The sequence below is a fragment of the Zonotrichia albicollis genome, chromosome 5 (genome assembly GCF_047830755.1).
Source record: "Zonotrichia albicollis isolate bZonAlb1 chromosome 5, bZonAlb1.hap1, whole genome shotgun sequence".
Classification (NCBI taxonomy): Eukaryota; Metazoa; Chordata; class Aves; order Passeriformes; family Passerellidae; genus Zonotrichia; species Zonotrichia albicollis.
Genome location: NC_133823.1, coordinates 40,885,973 through 40,906,040, shown reverse-complemented (window position 1 = coordinate 40,906,040; position 20,068 = coordinate 40,885,973). Strand labels below are relative to the sequence as shown.

The 20,068-nt window shown below is 36.2% G+C and overlaps 1 long non-coding RNA gene across 1 annotated transcript in view; it reads left to right on the top strand.

Moving 5' to 3' along the window:
* The window catches only part of LOC113458845 (uncharacterized), a 60,667-nt gene extending 43,928 nt beyond the window's left edge, over positions 1 to 16,739 (top strand). The window contains exon 4 of the long non-coding RNA XR_012580467.1: positions 14,878 to 16,739. This is a non-coding gene — a long non-coding RNA (uncharacterized LOC113458845). The remainder of the gene's footprint in view (positions 1 to 14,877) is intronic.
* The last annotated feature ends 3,329 nt before the right edge of the window (positions 16,740 to 20,068 follow it).

The following is a 20,068-nucleotide window of genomic DNA, read 5'->3' as shown; positions in this document are numbered from 1 at the left end:
ACTAAAACTAAAAAAGTAAAACTAAAAAGTAATAATATGTAGGAAAGCTTTAAGTAGTTTTTGCAAGAAGAACGTAGTTTGTTTCCATATTTATGTGTAGAAGCTCACAGTATATAGACTGGCACACTGCCATTTAATTTCATAGAACTATGGAAAGCTGAATGTTTTTAATCCTGCTGAGATTCCAGGCTTTTTGCTTCCTGCAACAAATCAAAATTATTAAAACTATCTGCACTTGAAGTTTCCATAACTGGAAAGTTGTTTAATATACTCCAAGCCAGAAGGAAACACAGGTAGAAGACGAAAAGTTATTAAAACTTGATCAGTGGAGATTGATAGAAGCCACATCATAGGGTAGAGCGACTAATGCTAAAACTTAGAGGAAATTATTAGATAACAAAAGTCTGTTTCAGAGGACCATACTGAATAATGTAACAGGACATATCTTTTATCTGAAAAATTATAAAAAAACTTGTAGAAAGGTTTAGACTGCCAAAGTTATATGACTGACAGAATGTAACACCATTGATTTTGGAATGATCACCTTATCTGTGATTATAAACATCATATCACACAAAGTACTACTTATCAGAAGTATTGCAAAAGCAAACTCACTGAAGTAATTTTGGAGCATTGTGGAATTTTCTCCTTTTTGCCTAAGTTACTGTGTTCCTTTCCCTGTTTCATTAATATATCTATTAATTTTAGTGCAGAAATGCATGGTAATTTAAAGTAGTAGAAGATGATTTTACCTTTAGCAAAGATGATTTTACCTTTTTTATCATTGCTGTAATCTATTGCATGTTTTATACACTGCCTATCAACCAGGTACTCCTTGTGACCATTAATATTTCTCATTCCTCTGGTGCTATGCAGCTGTCAAAAATTTGAGAAGGTGAGGTCACTCTTGGCCTTAATACCACATTACCTAATTCAGGCAGACTTTCCTTAGGACACCTTTTATAATTTTTATCTACATGGCCAAATAAGCAAAACCAAAGCTATACAGAGTAGCAATTATGCTGAGTATTTGTCGACTGCAGACTGAATGAGGGAGATTTTTCAGCAAGTACCCCTTGCTTCCCCTTCCACGTCTCTCCAGCCATTCCCTTCTGCCCTGTGCTTTGCTCAGGCTCAGAAGAGTGCAAAGTTCCTACACAGCACACAAATTGCTTCACACAGTAAAATGGGATTTTATATCTACCTGGTATATGATTTTGCTCATTTGAGAAAGAATAGGCAAGACACAGGGTAACACAGGATCAGACCTTTAATATTTGACATAAAAAACATGATTCTTGTTCTTGATTACTTATAATTTCTACTTATATTTGCCCTATTAATTAACTACCTATACAGAGGTAGTTAATGATGCCAAATTGTGGAACATCAAGAAAATGAAATTGTTGATTGTAAAATATATTCCCATAAAAAGACTCAGTTTACTTTCCCTTTGTCTGTTTTCTATACTTTACCTTATTACACCACTTCACTAAATTGTAATTTTTTTCTTATGCTTTTTCTTTTTTAAGCCAGAAGGTTTAGGATTTCCTAGTCACAAACACCTAAATATGTACTTTCTGTTAGAATATTATCACAGATTAACTGTCTTGTTCTGACCTCTCAATCTAAATCTAGGCAAATATAAATCTAGCTGTTCTAAAAATTCTGTGTTTCTTCCTAGCATTACCTTATCTTGCAATATGCCCTTGTGCTTTAACTTCATTTCCACACTTCTTTCCAAATCCTATTGATAACTCCTAGAGCAAACATAAAGGCCACATAGAAAAGAAGGTTAACCCTTCAGTCTCAAAGGTAAAGTGACTTTGTCTGGATTAGTGGAGAAAATGTCAGTAGGGAGGAAGACAGAGGGCACCACCATTTGAGTAAAGGACGTCAAATAAGCACACAAGAAAAATGCTGCATAAATACTGTGCATTTACTGCTAGCTTGCTAGTGGAACATACACATTTCCTTTGCATAATAGGCTATAATTTACTTTAAAAATATGTATTTCAGGCTGTAAACAATCTGACAATTGTTTAATGTATTAAAAATATTACCAGTAAAAGAAATATAGCTGAACCTAGCATCTAGTATGGTTAGTCTGGAGGACAGAAAACACAAGAGACAAGTTCCTCCCCTTAATAGTCCTGATTAACTACAGACATTGACAGGAAAATTACAATCTTAGAATCATCAGGGTTGGAAAAGATCTTTAAGATACACCCCAGCACCATCACCATAACTCGGAAGAAAAGAAATTACATGAGAGGTTCTCAGGGTTCCAGAGTTTCTGAAGCCCCTTCTGCGACTGGAAGTATGTTTGCCTCTAAAGCCTCATGGAATTGAACTCCTTGCTCTAAGTCTGCCTGTGTATTGAACAAATACTAAATTCTATCTATTCTATTATTTGGCTTTTTAGTCTATCTCCCTCTGTTTTTACACCTCCAACAATTATAAAAGCCTTCTATTATAACCTAATTTAATTTTTGGACATCACAGATGGTAGGTTTCTACAGACAATCTCCTTTAATTTTGAGTTTCATAATTTTTTTCTATCTACATGATGTTTCATTTGGTTATGCTAAACACACAATGTTTGCTAACACACAATGTTTGCTGGTATTCTGTGACCTAACATACCCATTTTTTATCAATCTCATTCCTCATGTCATCTGCCAACTTTGTCAGTACTAATTTCCTAAGTGCTTTCCCCAATAATTATAATATTAAACAGAATGAGACTAAGAATGAATCTGTGTGAGACCCAACTGGAATCAACCCCCTCAGCAACAATTGGCTGTTGGTTATTCAGCTTTACTGTTTTGGCTGTTGGTTATTCAGCTTCATTTCAGTCCTGTTGACTTAGTATCATTCTACTTTCTTAATCAAAATGCCATGCAGAAAGAAGACAACAGCCTTACTGATAATTACTTTTTATCAATTTTTTTATAATCTTTTTGGCAAAATAAAAGAATAGAAGATCAACAGTATTGATATTTTCATATTTTTCATATTTTCATGAATTTTTTTCACCTTAAAAAAAATCCATTTTATTGTCATTAACTACCTTACCTGACTCTAATTTTCTATTAGTCAAGTACCACCATATCAGTTCTTCATTTATTTTGCTGGGTTGATACTTAGGCTGTACAGCTTTGTACAGTGGAAATTGCCATTCAGATCACATAACTGACTGTTGTCTTTTGCTTAAAAAATAAGAAAAATATTCCTATCCTGTGTTCATTTAGCCCCTTACAAAAGATGTACATTAGAAAGATATTTACCCTTTAGGGGAAGTCAGTGACAATTCAGAACTGTACATCAAATATCCCTGCTATTTGCTTTGATACAAGACATGGAGTATTCACCTCCTTTCAGCCATAGCACAGAATCTACTGTGTATGGGAAGAACTGACTGAGCTTCTCAGCTGAAATTTTTTTCTCTAGTACAGCCTACTCACATAATGTCACATGTCTTTTCTCTCAGTTTGCCCCAGGTAAACCTGATTTCTGGTTATGTTGTTAAACTGTTAGGACTCAAATCATTAATCATTGTTTGATTAAGGTTGTGAAGAAGCATCTGCTAGATATGAATAACCATTATGTGAGTAAGCTCAAAAATACCCTGGTGTTTGCAACCATTACATTTGTGAGTGAGCTTGCTACTTTTATTATCATACCTATTTATTTTTCTGTCTTTTCTCCTTTTGAATCGTGCTCTTCATTAAAGGATAGCATCCCTAGGCAGAATTCATGCTCCAATGTGGCAGGTCTTGAGCAAGTACACAGCATGTGTTGGGCCTTCATTCAAGAAGTAGGTTTGATTTGTGTTTACATGTGTTTTACATCTCACAAAAATATAGAAAAATGGGGTAGTTAACAACAGCAGTTACACACGTATTTTATGCTTACTAACTCACTATCTACAGACATTTCACAGATGAAAACAGCCTCTGAGTTCTGAGCTGATGCAAAATAAATCCATGTAGTCTCCCTGTTTTCATTACAGTGACCATAAATTTGTTTTAAATTGGTACTGCAGGTGAACATTTTGCACAGTAGAGACATTCAGGGGCTCACTCAAAAAACAGTGCTGGCTACCAGTTTAAAGAATGACTGGTGCATTACATTGAACATTACATAATGAACGTTGCAATGACAAAAGCAGTCTTTGGAGTTAAAAATATAGTGAGCAAAGTGGGTATTCTTTAGTGTAACTGTGCATCTAACAGCAAATACCAGGGAAAAAAAAAGATTTCTTGGTGAAACCTGAAGATTCTTTTCAAAGATAGTGATGCCATGAAACATTCAGTCTTGTGCTTACTGATTTTTTTAAAAAAATGTTTATTCATTAGGTACACTGGTTTCCACCAGTGGAATTTTTGTCACCAAAAATTCCCAAATATACACACAATGTGCATATCACCTTTCTAAACCCTAAAGGATTTTTAAAATTGTGCATTTAACATCTAATCTACAAAGAGACATTTGGAAATATATCCCACACAGAAACCCTTTAAAAGGAGCATCAAGTGAAGGTGGATACAATAGCAGACAAAGAAATCCCTTAACTATTCACATTTTTGCAGAGAGAATACATACAGTATATATTTTAGGCTCCCAATTATTAGATTTCAAAATAACTAAAGTAAGTAAAAGAGCTCTCCTATGAAAGACAGACATTTTGACAAAGCCCTCCCAAGTGAAATACAACGTATTTTTATTCTTCTAACACTTCTTTCTATAGTAGACAATAGAATAAACTAAAGAAAGCAAAAGGCACGTCGTGCATTTATATTTTCTGCATCAAATTTTCAATGAAAATTCCAACTTAACCAGCTTGCAGGTTCCCATTCAACATCTGAATACATGTAATAAGGACAGAAATAAACTCCAAAGGAAGAGGAATGACATTGAAATCAAAATGTACCTCTCACAACATACTTTCTATCTTGTTTTGAAGCCTGTGAATTAACTGCTTCAGGGTTGCTCCTTAATATTTTTCTTTAATGCATTTACTTTTAGCCCTTCTTGTCCAAGCTCCTTTAAAAACTGCAGCTCCCAATTGCCCTCAGAAGGTCAGTCTGTGTCTAATCCAGAGCCAGTCTCAGCCCTTGAGTTTTCTGACAGATTTACATCTGAAATGAGTCTGAGTGATCAAGCCCTTTGAAAGTCAACTGGGAATATTTTGCTTGGCAATGAATAAACCCACATTCTATAAAATAGTTCCAGTAATGAAAGAAGAGATAAGAGATACTGATAACTTTCGCTCAATTTATCCAACTTAGATTTTTATTTAGTTCTCCCTATGTCACATAATATTTGGTTCTCTGTGTTCTCAGTGAAGTTTCTGGGGCTATCCTGCAAATGAACATGGCTTGTTTCACTTCTCAAGGCTCAGCCAAATCCCTAAAATTTGTTTGGCTTTGATCATATGGGCAAAACCTCACCATTCAAACAATGTGCTCAAGTTCAAGGGTGAAAATTACGTAATTTATTTTCAAGTATTCAAAATTATGTGCTGTCTAAACCAGACAGCTAGGCTGATTTTATAGTAGTTAGATTATAATATATCTCCACAGATTGATTAATTCTCTCCAAAGATGGACCCTAATACAGGTAATGTTATTTGTCCTCCAAAAGATGCTTTCTTTTCTGCATTAATTATTGAGAAAGCCTAGACAACAAGGTAGAGCAAGGAATAAGATGCCTTTCAAAGTAAGCCCAAATGTCTTCAGTGGGATTTAAGTAACTCTAGCTCCAGTGCTTAACAGGGACAACATTTCCCCAGGATTATGCAGAAGATAAGGCAGGTTAATCACAGCTTTCTGACTCAGGAGTACTTCTGGTTTTAACTATTTTAGCAGCCTTGGTATAATGTCTGTGATGTGTCACAGCCCAAAGTAGAATTATCTAAAATAAAACTTTTTTCTGTATTCTCTTCTTTCTGAGACTGAAATCTATATCATTTTCAGGGATCATAAAGCACTCTGAGCTCATTGTAACTAATCTCATTTTTAGCTTTTATCGTTTTTTAAATGGATATTTAGTTCTGACTGCACTTAAGCTTTCTTTTAATTTCCAGTGACACTGCAAAGAGAAAACAACAGTCTTTCCAACCTGTTTTATGTGCTCTTTTTTTGCTCATTATGCTTCCACCAGGACTCTTTCACCACAATTTTTTCTTTACAGAAAGCTGCTATTCACTCTCTTCTTGGTTCCAAGCTATCACCATGGACATTTGTTCCTGGGTATATAATTTTATGCTTGAGGCTCCACCTATCAAAATTTGCTGCATCAACATCTTGTCCTCTGATCATAACATAATTATCACTTTCAGAGATAATGAACCTCATCAAGGTCTTCTCTTCTCATTTTCATTTATGAATAAGTTTGGAAACTGCCAGGAGTTAATGAAACTAAAAGGGAAAGAGAGGAGGCATCACTCAGACTGATTGCTGAGAGAGACATTGCTGAGAGAGTGACAGGATGGCATTTAAAAGAAGATCACTGATATATATTTCCTGCTAAATATTCAACTGAAACCTAAATGGGACCAGGTGTCCTCCTGTAAGATTTATAGGATTTTATGGGTTATTTAAAAATGTGTTAGACATTATAATTAATGACTAAAAAGTTTCCTGATTTCAGAAAAAAATTGACATAGTTATACATTGAAAAATACAGTGATTTTCTACTAAGATTAGTATTTTCAAATATTTAATGACAGGGAACATAATAATCCCTGTTGCAGCTAATGAAATCTAGCAATTCATGCAATTCATTATTCTCTTTTTGCCAATAGTTGGCACCAAGTGTTTGAGAGAAAGATGAAAGGAACATGGTAGTGAATAATTATTGAAGGAGGTTCTCCAAAATCCATAATCAGCTTATACAATGAGGCAGGTGAGCCATTATTCTTTTCAACTTTTTTCCTGTAACCCAAACCATGTAAATAACATTTTCTGTAATGTAGCTAAGAATAACCTTGTTCCTCGATGGTTCATTTTCACATAAACATTCTTGTCATGTAGAATCAAAGACAATATTTAATGCCATAATATGTGTAAACAAAAACATATGTTGTGGTTCCTTTTATTTAAAGGATCAGCTCTAGAAGAAAAAATTTAGTGGGCTAGTTAGAATAAGTGGGGAAAATGACAAAGACCAGCACTGAGAACTTGATACTTTGTGAAATTAATAGAACAACTCCTCAACTCTTTTCCGAATACAAGCTGAAATTACTATCCTATTGTTAATATTGTATTATCTTAGTAAAAAAAACCCCTTTGATTCACAATAAGCACATTTTTATATGCTTGTCGGCTCTGGGGACTTTTTCCACACAACTGTAATTTCAACATCTGGAAGCACTAGTTTGCAATTTAGATTCCTTATATCCAAGTTATAATATAAAATGTAGAAAAAAAGCAATACCAAACAAAACAAAAGCAAAAAAAATCCACAAAGGCAAAGGAGAAATGAGCACTCAAGGAAAAGGCAAAAACATGGAAATGTAAAAAGAAGACTCATGTTTATTTAATGAGTGCTCCTGCTGTGGAAGAGAGCCAAAATAACCACTGACGTTTTTGTGATTTTGACTTTTTAATTGCTTGTTTATTCCTTTGGGAAGCCTGCTCAGGCATCCGTTAGATTTTTGCTAGCTAAATAAAGTGGTTGTTCATGTACTTCAGATTGCATTTGTAACTACCTTCATTTCTTATTTGTTTTTGAATTCACTTTGAGTTGCATGCTGATTTGAGTCGTAATGCAATGTTGCAAAAAATGAAAGTAATTGTACATTAGAATTTGCATATTCAATTAAACTATACAGTAACACGGAAAAAAATAAATATTGTGCTAACTGAGTGGATATTTTATACAGTAATTTATGTTTAAAAAGAGAAGAACTAAGAAGCTTGAGGGACTGATTCAAGCATTCTGCAATTGGCATAGGTATGGCACAGTCTATCCCCTCTCATAGGCCACTCTCTCCTTTCTAATTTTTAGAGACTGATTTAAGCATAAAAACCATAAAAGGCAGAATTTAACATCCAAATTTTTATTTATCACTAATTTGGAGAACTCTGACTTGGTCATTATATAAATACTCAATTCCTCTTTGAATCTCACTAAATTTAGCCTAAATAAACTCTTGAAAGTAGAAGTCTAACAGTTTAACTGCACTGTATGTGAAATGATATAGATAATATTTCAGGTTTCTGCCTTTTAACTAAATTGAGTGTCCCCATGTTCTCATGTTATGAAAAAAGCAGATAACTATGTTCACTCCATCTGCCTATCATTGATTATATTGTAGATTTTCCTCATATTCTCTCTTACTCATTTCTTTCCTAAAACAAATAATCCTAAACTTTTAAGCCTCTTTTCCCCCAACAGATTCAGTTTTCTCACCCTTGAGCTTCCTTCATTTTGAAGCATCTTTTTAAAAGTGCAGTCGCCAAAAGCCCAGATGAGAATTCACTATTGACTTGTAGATTTGTTGCCAATTTGATACCCACAACTCTTTATGACAGGCATTTTTGAGGAGAAAGATTTGCATTTCTCTTTCTTATGCACTTTACCTTTTGATAATATCACATAGCTGTCTGCTTGTAACATTGCCCATTGCCCCATTTGGTTACAGCTTTCTGGAACTCTTTCTGGTCCTGACGAGCCTAAGTAGTCTTCCTATTTGATGTCTCAGTCCTCACTTGCTTTCCAGGGACAGCTCTTGTATGAAAGACAACTATTAATCATTTCTCACAATAAAACATTTATTCTCTCTTGTCCTCTAGGTAGATTTTTATCCATAACAATACTTGGCCTTTTCATTCATGTTTAATTCATTTCTCTGACTTCTCAAGGCTTTGACAAGACAATTAAAGTCTACCTAAACTATATTCACAGGAATTCACAAAACTACATTCATAGAATTCTTAAAGATTCAACTATGTGTATTTTTTTTTCCCCTGAAAACTGAACATTCTTGGAAAATTAAGATTAGAAGCCTTATTAATATGTCCACTGCAAGAGAAGACAGAGCGTGTTGAAACCATGGGAGAAAGGAGATGTGTTGTCAATATTTGAATCACAGGAGAAACTCCTGACAGCTTACACCTTATTGGATATTTGAAAATCTACATCTAAAGGAATTTTTTTTTTTTTGGTGTGGCTTCTTTAACATCTGGTATAGCACAAGCTTCATTCAATGTAATTAAATATGATGAAAAATAAGGGATAAAAAGTCAAGCTTGATAGACTTTGATGATCCTCAGACTACCACTTCAGGTACCATGTTCATCTATCAAGTACGTGTTTCCAGGTCTTTTTCACTATTTCTCTTTTAGTATTTACTTTTTAAAATAATGTCATTGGAGTCAATATTCAGGTATTTTTCTTAGTTTTCCCTTTAGCTGTAAAAGAGATTTTCTGATGTGGCCCTCAACTAATAAGTAAAATGGGCCACTTTTTTCAATACTAGTTTTCCTCTGTATTATTATTGCTTATATTAAAAGTTTCTTTCTCTCTAATTTGTACATTACTTGGCTTTGAGTAACTTTGATCAACTTAAATTCTCTTCCTTCAATTTTCCATTTCCCTTTGCACAATAGCAGGCCTGAAAGGGAATACAGAGGATGAAAAATATTTGACTGCAGTGAATAACAGTGGAATTGTAACAGGAAGGAAATACTGAAGGAGGTTTTTTTTTCCCTGGCTGACCAGGAAAACCTCTTGTTGGCTTTTATGGCTATTTAGGATTAAGCTTCTACTGGAAGTATTTTGCCAGAGTGCTAGGGTAGAGGTCTGCAATCTGACTGCTCCTCACACAGACAAATTCCTCATTTCTTGCCGGGATTCTTTGGTTGAAAATTAAAGGTTTTTCTTTGCAACTGAAAACTCTGAATGACTTCTCAGGTAACAGGAAATTCAGTGTCAGCTTTTATTTTTTATAGTAAAATAATTTTTTTTTCTGAGTTCCATTGTGGAATTAGTAGAAGTCCCTGAAACTGAGAAGGTGAGATGAAATAATGACTATTTCTATTTTAACAGCCTTCTGTAAAGCATGAGATTATCTTTCTAACAAATGAAGCAGATGTTACGCCTTGCTACCTTGTGGCTGCTGGTTAAAGTTTACAATATCTTGCAGGAAAGGAATGATGGATTTCAATATACCTTTTACATTTTTTAACATTAATAATATAATTCATAATTTCCCCAATATATTTCTCTTGCATTGCCAGGGGGTTTATTTTAGCATCCAAAGCAGTTACAAAATTTTATCATAGTTTTATTCAGCCTTTTACCTCTGATTCTGATTTGAATACAGTGAAATACATGAATTATGTTCCTGAAACTTAACACTGAGGTGCTTCCAATGATCTATGTAACAGAAACTGGTCATTTTCAAAGAATAGCATCCAGCAAAGCAGCAAATGGATGAAATAAAGGCGTCTATTTCTCCTCCTCAGCTGATGCCAAAGAGGCTTGACCAGCCCCAGAGGGTCTGTGTGAAAGCAAGGTTAGAGCAGAAAGCATTTCAAACTCCAGGGGAGAGTAAAAGTCTTGAGAAGATCTTGATAAATGGAAGAAGACAGAAACTCTGGTACAGCTGGTTCCCCAGTACTGGTACCATTTGTGTGAAAGAAGCCACATAACTAACTACAAGATATTATGGTCAGAAAAAAAGAGAACATCCAGGCACAAGGAATTGTTTGCAATTCTCATACATGAAGGATAGAGAGGATCCAGTTACAGAAAACTCTCCAAATAAAAATAAATCCTGATTTAAGCAATTTAATAAGAAATTTTCTGAAGTGAGAAAAGATGGTGGAGTTGACTCTTTACTGAGGGCTGAGAAATTAGAATCAAAATCTGGAGATTCAAACATCTCCAATTAAAAAGCGATGAATTGAGCAATTGGAGAAATGTGTTTAAATCAACTGCAAGAGTGAAAGATGAGATAACCCAGAGGCTTAGTGCAGAGCTATACAGCAGGCCTCCATGTATTTCTAAGAATGGAATTGAATATGATCTAGCTGAAATCCTAGTAAATGAACAACGGATTAGTTCACAGAGTTAAAAAGAAGCTTTTTATTTCAGATGTTACAGTCTAACACTTGGATTCAACAGCTGTGCAATATTAATGCTTGATGTATTTGAAATGAAACTAGGACATTGTCATCAAGTTTTTCTTTTTCCCTTAGGGTGATATTGTGCCACTCCTCGTAGCCTTCTGACTCAGAAGCAAATAATAGATCCCTCTTACAGAAAACACTTTTTGTTTTGATCACTTATTTTAGCTGCTTTACAGAGCTGTACATCACAGCCTGAATGATTCTGAGGTAGTCAATTTTTCTTGCAAGCAGAAGATCATCAGAATGTAACTATCATCAGAACACTAAGAAATGAAAAATAACCATGTACTCAAATGTGATTCTGCACTGATCATGCCAAACTTATTTATAGAGATGGATGAAATTTAAGAATAAAAAATTGTGTTAGCTGTTTATTTATTCTATTTCTCTAAACACATACATTCTTATTTTATTTTCCACTTGTTACCACTGAAATTAAGCAAAGCAACCTTTTTGCAACAACAAAGATAACAGCTCCACATAGTACCACACATATTACCGAATCATTAGCAAGAGGATAAAAATTGAGTATCAATTGATATGGTTTCTAGAGAATTTTATTAGTTTACATTGGGGTTTTTGTAATAGTTTGGCAAGCATTGGGTAATGTTGTATATTGTAATATTAGTACATATTATCTTGAAATTTATAGCATGTGGAATGTCCTACCTTGATGCAATATATCAATTACATTAGTGTAAATAGTAATAGAGGATGGGTGAGGGTTATAACCATTTCCCTCATTATTCACTAGCAAGCTGGTTTCCATAACTCTTCTAATTTCATTATGCTCCTTGGATTTTTCTCTGCTTGTTAACTGTAATCCTAATAATCACATATCTCTCACAGCAGCTTGTCTTTCTTAATTCACTTATCCCTACTCTATGCATTCCCTTGCAATCTGCAGCTTTCCTTAGTTTGTCAAACCTGCCAGCCCAGTGTAGAGCAAAGAGGGAAAGATGCAATGTTACAGAAAGAAAATAAATCAATATTAAGCAAGTAGCAATGAGGTCTGAATTTAGACAGGTAAATTCAGGATTCTGCAAATTTCCAGCTTTCCTCAAAAAATCTGGCTGAAGAATTGTGCATGAACAGTGGAGGACATTGTGGACAATGTGTGTGGACAATGAAGGGGAATTAGACTGTGTATGAAGTGTTATGAGACCTAACTATTCAAAAATTTCAAAAGAAAATATATGGGACCTGTAATAAAGAACAAGGAAATTGATGCAAGAGATGAGAAGTGATTAAAGTTTCTTTCTTCAAACAAAATTTGAAAGGATTCAAGTGCAAATGGGACTCATTACCCTAAGAGTGTGGTTCCCAATCCAATTTGTCTGTTTAAATGTTTCTTTAAAAATGATACTTAAAATCACAGCAAGTTGAAAAGAAAATATGACAAATTCCGCACAATGAACACCAATTGACCTCTCAAAAGCAAATGGCAGATAAATGAAAGAGCAACTGAAAGCTCACAGAAATTTCGAGGTGTATTACAAGGAGGAGAAAGACCTAAAGAAGTACTCATCTTAATAAAGAGCAGCAGATATTTTGGCTTTGACCAGGAAGCAAGTGATAGAATCATGGGATATCCTGAATTGGAAGGGATATCCCATGATATTCCTTATATACAACAAGACTACAGGTAACCAGCAATTTTAATCAAAAGAGTAACAATCTGAAAAGCTGAAAAAGTTTTAAGTAGCAGGGAAACAAATGGGTCTGTTTTGAGACAATAGAGCCACATGACAATAGTCACTGCAGAAAAAAGGATGGCTGTAATGGTGCCTGCTCTAACTTGAACAGACCTGAGTTCCAGATTTCTCTGGCTGTCCATAAAATCCACTCAGTAGATTATAGTCCTCAGAGGAGAAGGTAAGATGGAAATTAGCTTTCCTTGAGAAGACCAGTGAAATTTCTCAGACCCTTCAAAAACTAAAAAGAAATGTGAAAAGCAGAAAAACATTAGTGAAGATTGTGCATCCTATGTTTTCACCATGGTATGCAGAAGAGAGGGCATGGGATTGAATTAGGTAACTCCAAACCAGGAAAGAAGAAAGAAGAATGTAGTTTTGAGGTCCAGGTAACATGTATCAAAAGCACTGTGAGCTAGTTAGGAGGTGGGGGTGATGGGAAATAGGGAAAGAACTTAGTTAAGGCAAAAGGTACAAACATTTTAGAGTATGAGATGTGAAATATTAGTAAGACTTAGTATATTAAGTATATTAGTACAGTTGCACAAATGCAAGAAAAAGATATATCATTTCAGAGATCATTGCCTAGGGATCCTTATAGAATTCTTGCACAAAGTAAAAAACTTTGTTGACTGAAAGTTGGCTTTCAGTATGATAAAGTCTGATGCCTACAGTATCAGCATTTACAGCATTGCCATATTATCTTTTTACTAGATACAAAGGCAACAGTTGACATTCAGTAAATTAGGACACAAAACATAAAATTTTTGCCTGGGGAACTACTGTAGCCTTCCCATGTTAGTAAAAAAATGAAACAAGTATTTCTAATACTCTTCCACTATAAATCTAAACCAGAGAATATTACATTTAACTCTCCTGATGTTTTCTGTGAAAAAAAATAGCTCTAGAATAACTTATGATGTTTTGAAATTTTAATTTTATCATAAACACTGGAATCTAGGAGTTATTTGATTTATTTCTGTTTGGTAACATGCCACCTTTTCTCCATTTATTTTGATAAACTAACGTGCAGTCATGTGTTGGTAGCTGTAAACCAGCTTCCATGCACCTGCACTTTCTGCCTGTTCAAAGGTGCAGCCCATGGCTAGTTCTCACACATGGCATTGAACAGTGGCAACAGCTAAGTGGAAACTTCCTCTGCAACTGGAAAGCTCCTTTATAACAGGGGTGTCGTTTGCAAGCATTTGAAAAAAGCATGTAGGATGTTGTGTTGGTCTGACCCTGGCTGTAGGGCAGTTGCCCATCATGGCCACCCTCTCAGTCTCCTCCTGAAACTGGACAGAGGGATGGAAAACATAACCGAAGGTTTGTGAAATGAGGCAAGGATGGGGAGAGATCACTCACCAATCACCATCACAGGCACAACAGATTTCACTTGGGGAGATTTGTTGAACCTTTTATCAGTCAAAATTAGAACAGGACAATGAGAAGTAAAACAAATCCTTAAAGTACCTTCCCCCAACCACTACCTGGGCTTGACTTTATTCTCTGCCACCAGAATGGGCCTTTTCCACAGAGCACAGTCCTGCAAGAACAGCCTACTTCGTGACTGTGAGTGATTCCTGTCCTTACCTCAACTCATGAGCCTTTCATTACATTTTCCCTCCCCTCTGTAGTTTGAGAAGGGGAGTGATAGAGCAGCTTTGGTGGGCACCTGGCATTCAGACAGGGTCAAACCACCACCAGATGTCCCCTCAAATATTTCTCTGTGCTCTGATAATGAAGATCAAGGAAACAGTGAATATATCAGCTCCTGCCAAAGCATATGACAGTCCCTTGTTTCAAGGGCTGAATAAAGCCTGCAGATCAGATTGCAAAGGAGCTCCTTTTTCCTGCTTTGGGAAATATTGAATAAAACCTCCTTGAAAGTGCAGAAGTCTTTTATCTATTACTGTAGTAATTAATTACAGTACTCAACAGAGAAATTGAAATTTTTCCTTTAAAACTGATGATCTTTCATTCTGCAGCAGCTCTTTTATGTGTTTGTTCTCATTTTACACATTGTGATTCTTTTTCAGGATGAATCTGAAGAGCAAGAAGGGTTCCATTTGTCATGTCCTGATTGCTGCATTCTTTGTCAAACACAACTTTCTAAAAGAATCTGGAAGGAATTGACTCCTTTGTGGTAACAGCTGGAAACATTTAGAGGATAATTCTTCAGAGTGCAAGTTGAAGCAGGCTGAGGTAGATTGAGAGTAAATTCAAAGTTATCCTTGCAGGTCTTATTACAGCCCAAATAAAGGTTGCTGGATGAAATCAACCCTAAATGAATAAGTTACTTAGGGTTACTTGCTACTTAAAAACATGGTTGGCAATGGGAGTAAGATCTGTTTCCCAGTCTCTCCCTTTCACTCTTCACATTCTAATTTTTTTCTCCTTTTTTAAAAAGAGTTTCTCTTTACAGTTTAAGTTCTAATAAGAAGAAGTCTATAAAAGCTGTTTGGTCTTATTGGAAAGCTTGTATAAAAGAAAATATATAGGAGAGGTGGCTTAAAATCTCTAGCTGGCTTGGGGTGTTGTGCAAGAACTTCAGTGGTTATTCACTTGCTAATTAACATTAAAAAGAGAAGGTATCATTCCTCAATAAGTAAATGGATGTGTTCAACTCCAAATTTCTGTATCTCACATTGAATTGTATTACTCACTTGAAGCAGAATCATCCTGGGAAGAAACCAGAAAAAATTTCCAAAATGTCAGTAGCCGGAGGCATCATGCCCATACAATGCAAGAGAGCTCTCTAGCTCTACTATTCCTGTCATATCCCTTAGATGCAATTATTCCATTGGATGCCTCCATTTGTGCAAAGGGAGAAAGTTGGTTGTAGGCCAGCCAAATTCCAACACACAAAGCTAAAATTTTCTCTGGATGAGTTGCAGTGCTGTCAGTGTGTGCAGGATTCCCTCTTTTCCCCTTAGGTACTGCAGACTCCACAGGATGGAAGTCAGATGATGTGCAATGAAACAGCTTAAGCCAAAGCTTGCTTCAGAGAATTTGGCACATTGCTCCTCTACAAATACATTTGATAAAGAGGGTACCTGCATTTGTTGCTTTCCCATCCCACCCCTACAGCTGCACATGCTGGAAGCAATAGCCTTTGTTAGAGTCAGTGGTTTGCTGAGATGAGCAAGTGCTGCTGCCTATTCTGCAGCCCTCCTCTCTCATTGTGATTGATGAGGCAGAGTATTTTGTATTTGGAATTCAGCTTAGGATTTAAGTGACCTAATATTGTCCCAGAATTCAACTAGATATAATTTGATTTTCTATGTTGTTGAGTCTGAATAATCTCTTTTTAATTAAATGTATCTTGGATTTAGTTTCATGCTCTTTGCACAAATATGTCCAGCATATCTTGTGCTATAGTTACTACACATGGACAAGTATTAGTATTCATTTATATTTTGTAGTACATTTTGGTAACAAATAAACAATGTGATGAATCAAATTAATGGAGAGAAAATAATTACTGTTCCACATCCTTTCTGTAGTATTTTGGTTCCACAAGATTGCTGTACTTAGGAGCTGATTTAAAAAATGCAGCATTTTTCACTGGATAACAGCCATTTGCTGTCTGTGGACATACACACTGAAGTGGTAACTGTAAGCAGTTTCATTTGCAAAAAAATATATCAGTTGTGCCTCTTAAGTGACCTGAATAGTGCAACTGACAAATCATTCACAGTAATTAAAAAATATTAATAAATAATAGAAATAATTCCAAAATGTCTACAGCAGCAACAGCAAAGTTTAAAAACATTTGAGGAATATTTGTAGCTTTCATTACCTACCACTTATAATTCTCAGCCAAAAGGGAGTTATAGACAGTTATTCCTGTAAGGGATCCAGTAAGGAATCCAGTAAGGATTAGCCATTTTAATAACTAAGTTTCCCAGAATTATGTGTTATCTATGTGTTATCTATAAGTTAAAAGAATAATTTTTTCCCGTCAGTAAGTTGGGGGTTTTTCATTTATGTGCTGGTTTAGGGCAAATTTGTTAAAGAATCTGCAAAGGAGGGCCCCTCCAGAAAGCAAAACCCCCACGGCCCCTCCCCCCAACCGGTTCGGGAAAAAATTCCTCGGAGAGAGGTGGAAAGAACCTGTTTATTTGACTGGCCCCGCACCCCCCAGCACACAAAATGAACAATACCCGATGACACCGCTTTGAGAAAGATGGCAAAATCAGAAAGTCTCTTTCGGGGGGGGGGGGTGGGGGTGGGGGTGGTTGCTCTGTTCTCAGTCCCTCCTGCGCTGGGCCAGCCGCTGCAGCCGAGCCTTCGGTGTTCCCGGGTCCCAGTCCGGAGCAGGTTCGAGATGGTCACAGGAACAGGAGAGGAGAAACAGTCCAGGAAGGAATGTGGACTGTTTAGCTAGAACTAGCTAATAAGCAGAGGCAGAAAGCAGAGCAGAAGCAAGAGCAGAAAAAGAGAGCAAGCAAAAGCAGCAAGCTGAAGCTGGAAGTGAAAAAACAGTCTTATGTACCGCTTTCCTCTGTGTCTTGATAAGAGAAACCCAAACAAAACTTCCACTCTTCAGTGCCGGTCTTAAAGGCACAGAACAGATGAATGGGGATATACAAGCATCATAATGTCACCCCAGGACATTTATGTTCCTAATTATGTGTGCACCTATAATCTGCTTGAGTTGGCACATCAACGTTTTCTTCAGTATGGCTTGAAAATGTCAAGGTAAGATTATTAAACTATTCCCATGGTAATTAAACACATTCAAGGAAAAGGCTTTTTGAAAAGTTTTATCCTGGTATTTAGAAGTTTGGGACAGTCTCTCTGTAAAGCAGGAGAGCTGGGATGCCTGCTGTAGTCTGATGAGGTGTTCGATGAAGCACAAAGGCAGAGCAAGTCCCAGATGGAGCATTACTGCCTTATATATGCAAAAAATTTCAAGTTTTAGTGTATCCTCTCCATCTGTTACATCTTTAACTCATATGCTATAGTCAGCAGCCATATCACATCTGACCAGATGAAATAAAATATACTGTCAGAAAGTTCATTGGCAAACATTTTACAGCAAGAAAGAAGTAGACTTGCTTGAATACAGGTTTCCATCTCCAACCATGGAAAATGTAAGAACTGTCTTTATTTAAGTTTTGGAGTTTATTCATTGTACTCATTCTACTCACAGATGTACAGTTTGTGAGTCTCAGCTACAGCACCTCACCCTTAACCTGCTTTGTGCAAACCCTTCTTGTTTAATACCTCTCTTCCTCAAAAACAATAAAGGACAAGTAGACTGTAGCCAGGTGCAAATTTGTCACAAAGAAAAAAATGCATTATTTAGTGCCTTTAATATTTTCATTAAGAAGAAATCAGAAACTCTTCACTAATTGGACAGGCTTAGTCAGGGAGCCAGTCTATGGATTGCAAAGCCCTGAAGACACTTCAGCCTCCACACAGTCAATGTAGCAGTGCCCATCAAACTGAAAAATAATTCTCCTTCTACAGTGTCCTAAAATACAACCACGAAAATGGAAAGCATAAACATGCATGGAAGTCTGAAATCAGATGAATTTACCAGCCCTAACAGGCTCAAGCTATTTCTTTGAGAAAAAACATCTAGAAGTTAAGAGCTCTCCTCATCTGTCCATTCTTCTTCCTTTTAAAGGGACTAAAATGAAAAAAATTCCAGTGAAAGTGTGTTGTGTTCAAGAATAATGAGTGATTGTATTTCTATCAATACAGCAGGAGTAATAAATAGTTTTGGGATGCCTTCTCTGTTTCAGAACTGAAAGAACTCTTCTTTAAAAAGCTTATCAGAGTGTACAATGCTTTGGATTCAAACAGTGTGAATGCTTCAGCTAAACTTCATAGACTGACGAACCTGAGGGCCTCATGGGGCCAATCTGATTATAAAGTTGGATCACTTCCTACAGGTCATTATATTTTACCCAATTGCCTCTGAACTGAATTCAGTAACTTGCATTTCAGCTAAAGTGTATCCTTCAAGAGCAGAATTCAATTTTCAGCTGAAAAGAAAGAAAAAAAATGTTAATTCCCTTTTAAAAAAGGCAAAGAGACTTTGGTAGATGATTCATAACAGTTTGAAGTTTCTTGATCAGTTATGTATTGCTAGCCAACAGAGGGTCAGTGACCTGTATGAAATACAATAATGATCTCAAAGTGCATCACAAAATCTATCTTAGCTCCAATTAATTGGCATCCCTGTTGGCAGTTTTGGAAGAAATTGCAAGAACTGATTGAGCACTGAAAATTAGCCACTGTCTCATTCCCACAAGGCAGTCTTTTCAGCTTAAAATTGAAGGTGTTTTGGAAGACATATATAAAAATGTGCAGAAGTAGTGGCTCTGTAGTATCTGTTCTCTTGGAAAATACGGAAATGTTTTCAGAATTCTGGTTGAACCAATTTTGTTAGTGTCACAGTTGTTTCTATTAATAAATGAGGAAAATCCAGAAAGTATGGAATAAACTGATTCATTATACAAATATAAAAGCACAACTTGGTTGTACCTCCATGGTTGGATATTAGAGATGATAGGGCATTTTTTTTTTTTCTTCTTTATATCCTACCTAAGATACTGTGTATTTAAAACAAATTCTTCACCTACTGTTCTTATTACTTTAGGGAGCACTAAACAAGCATGTCAGTCTTTTTACTGATTGTTGTCAACTCCACTTAGTACTTTGTTATATTAGTGTATATTAATTTGTTATTTTATTATTGCTGCAGGGTATGTACATGTCATTATGTTTTAGGGTAGAGGCTCATCCTTATGGTGATTATTCAGAATGATGTGTTGATAGCTTTAATGGGCCAATAACCTAGTAATGAAGTCTCTGTAATGGAATTCAGTGCTGTTGTGAAATTTTTCAGTACTCCATAGTGATATGATTTGCAGAGTTGTAAAGCTGTGTGTGGTGGTTTGACCAGGAAGAAGTGGGAATTCTGGGAAGCTGTGGTCAAACCAATGAAGGTTTTGAGTTTGAGACTGGCAGCTGGTGTAGCCAGTGGGGTTTGGACACACCTCCGAGAATACACAGGGGTTAAAAAGCAGAGGTCTGCCCCTGGCAGGCTCTCTTGGGGCGTCGCGGCGAAGAGGTCAGATCTCTCCCCCCCGTCCAGCTTCTGCTGCTGGGCGGGGGAGGCGCAGCCACGTGGTAGGCCCTGGGCCTGGACAGAGATGGGAGGTGAGGGGGCTTCGAGGATGGAAGGGTGGAAGATCCCAGGGAGTCAGCCCT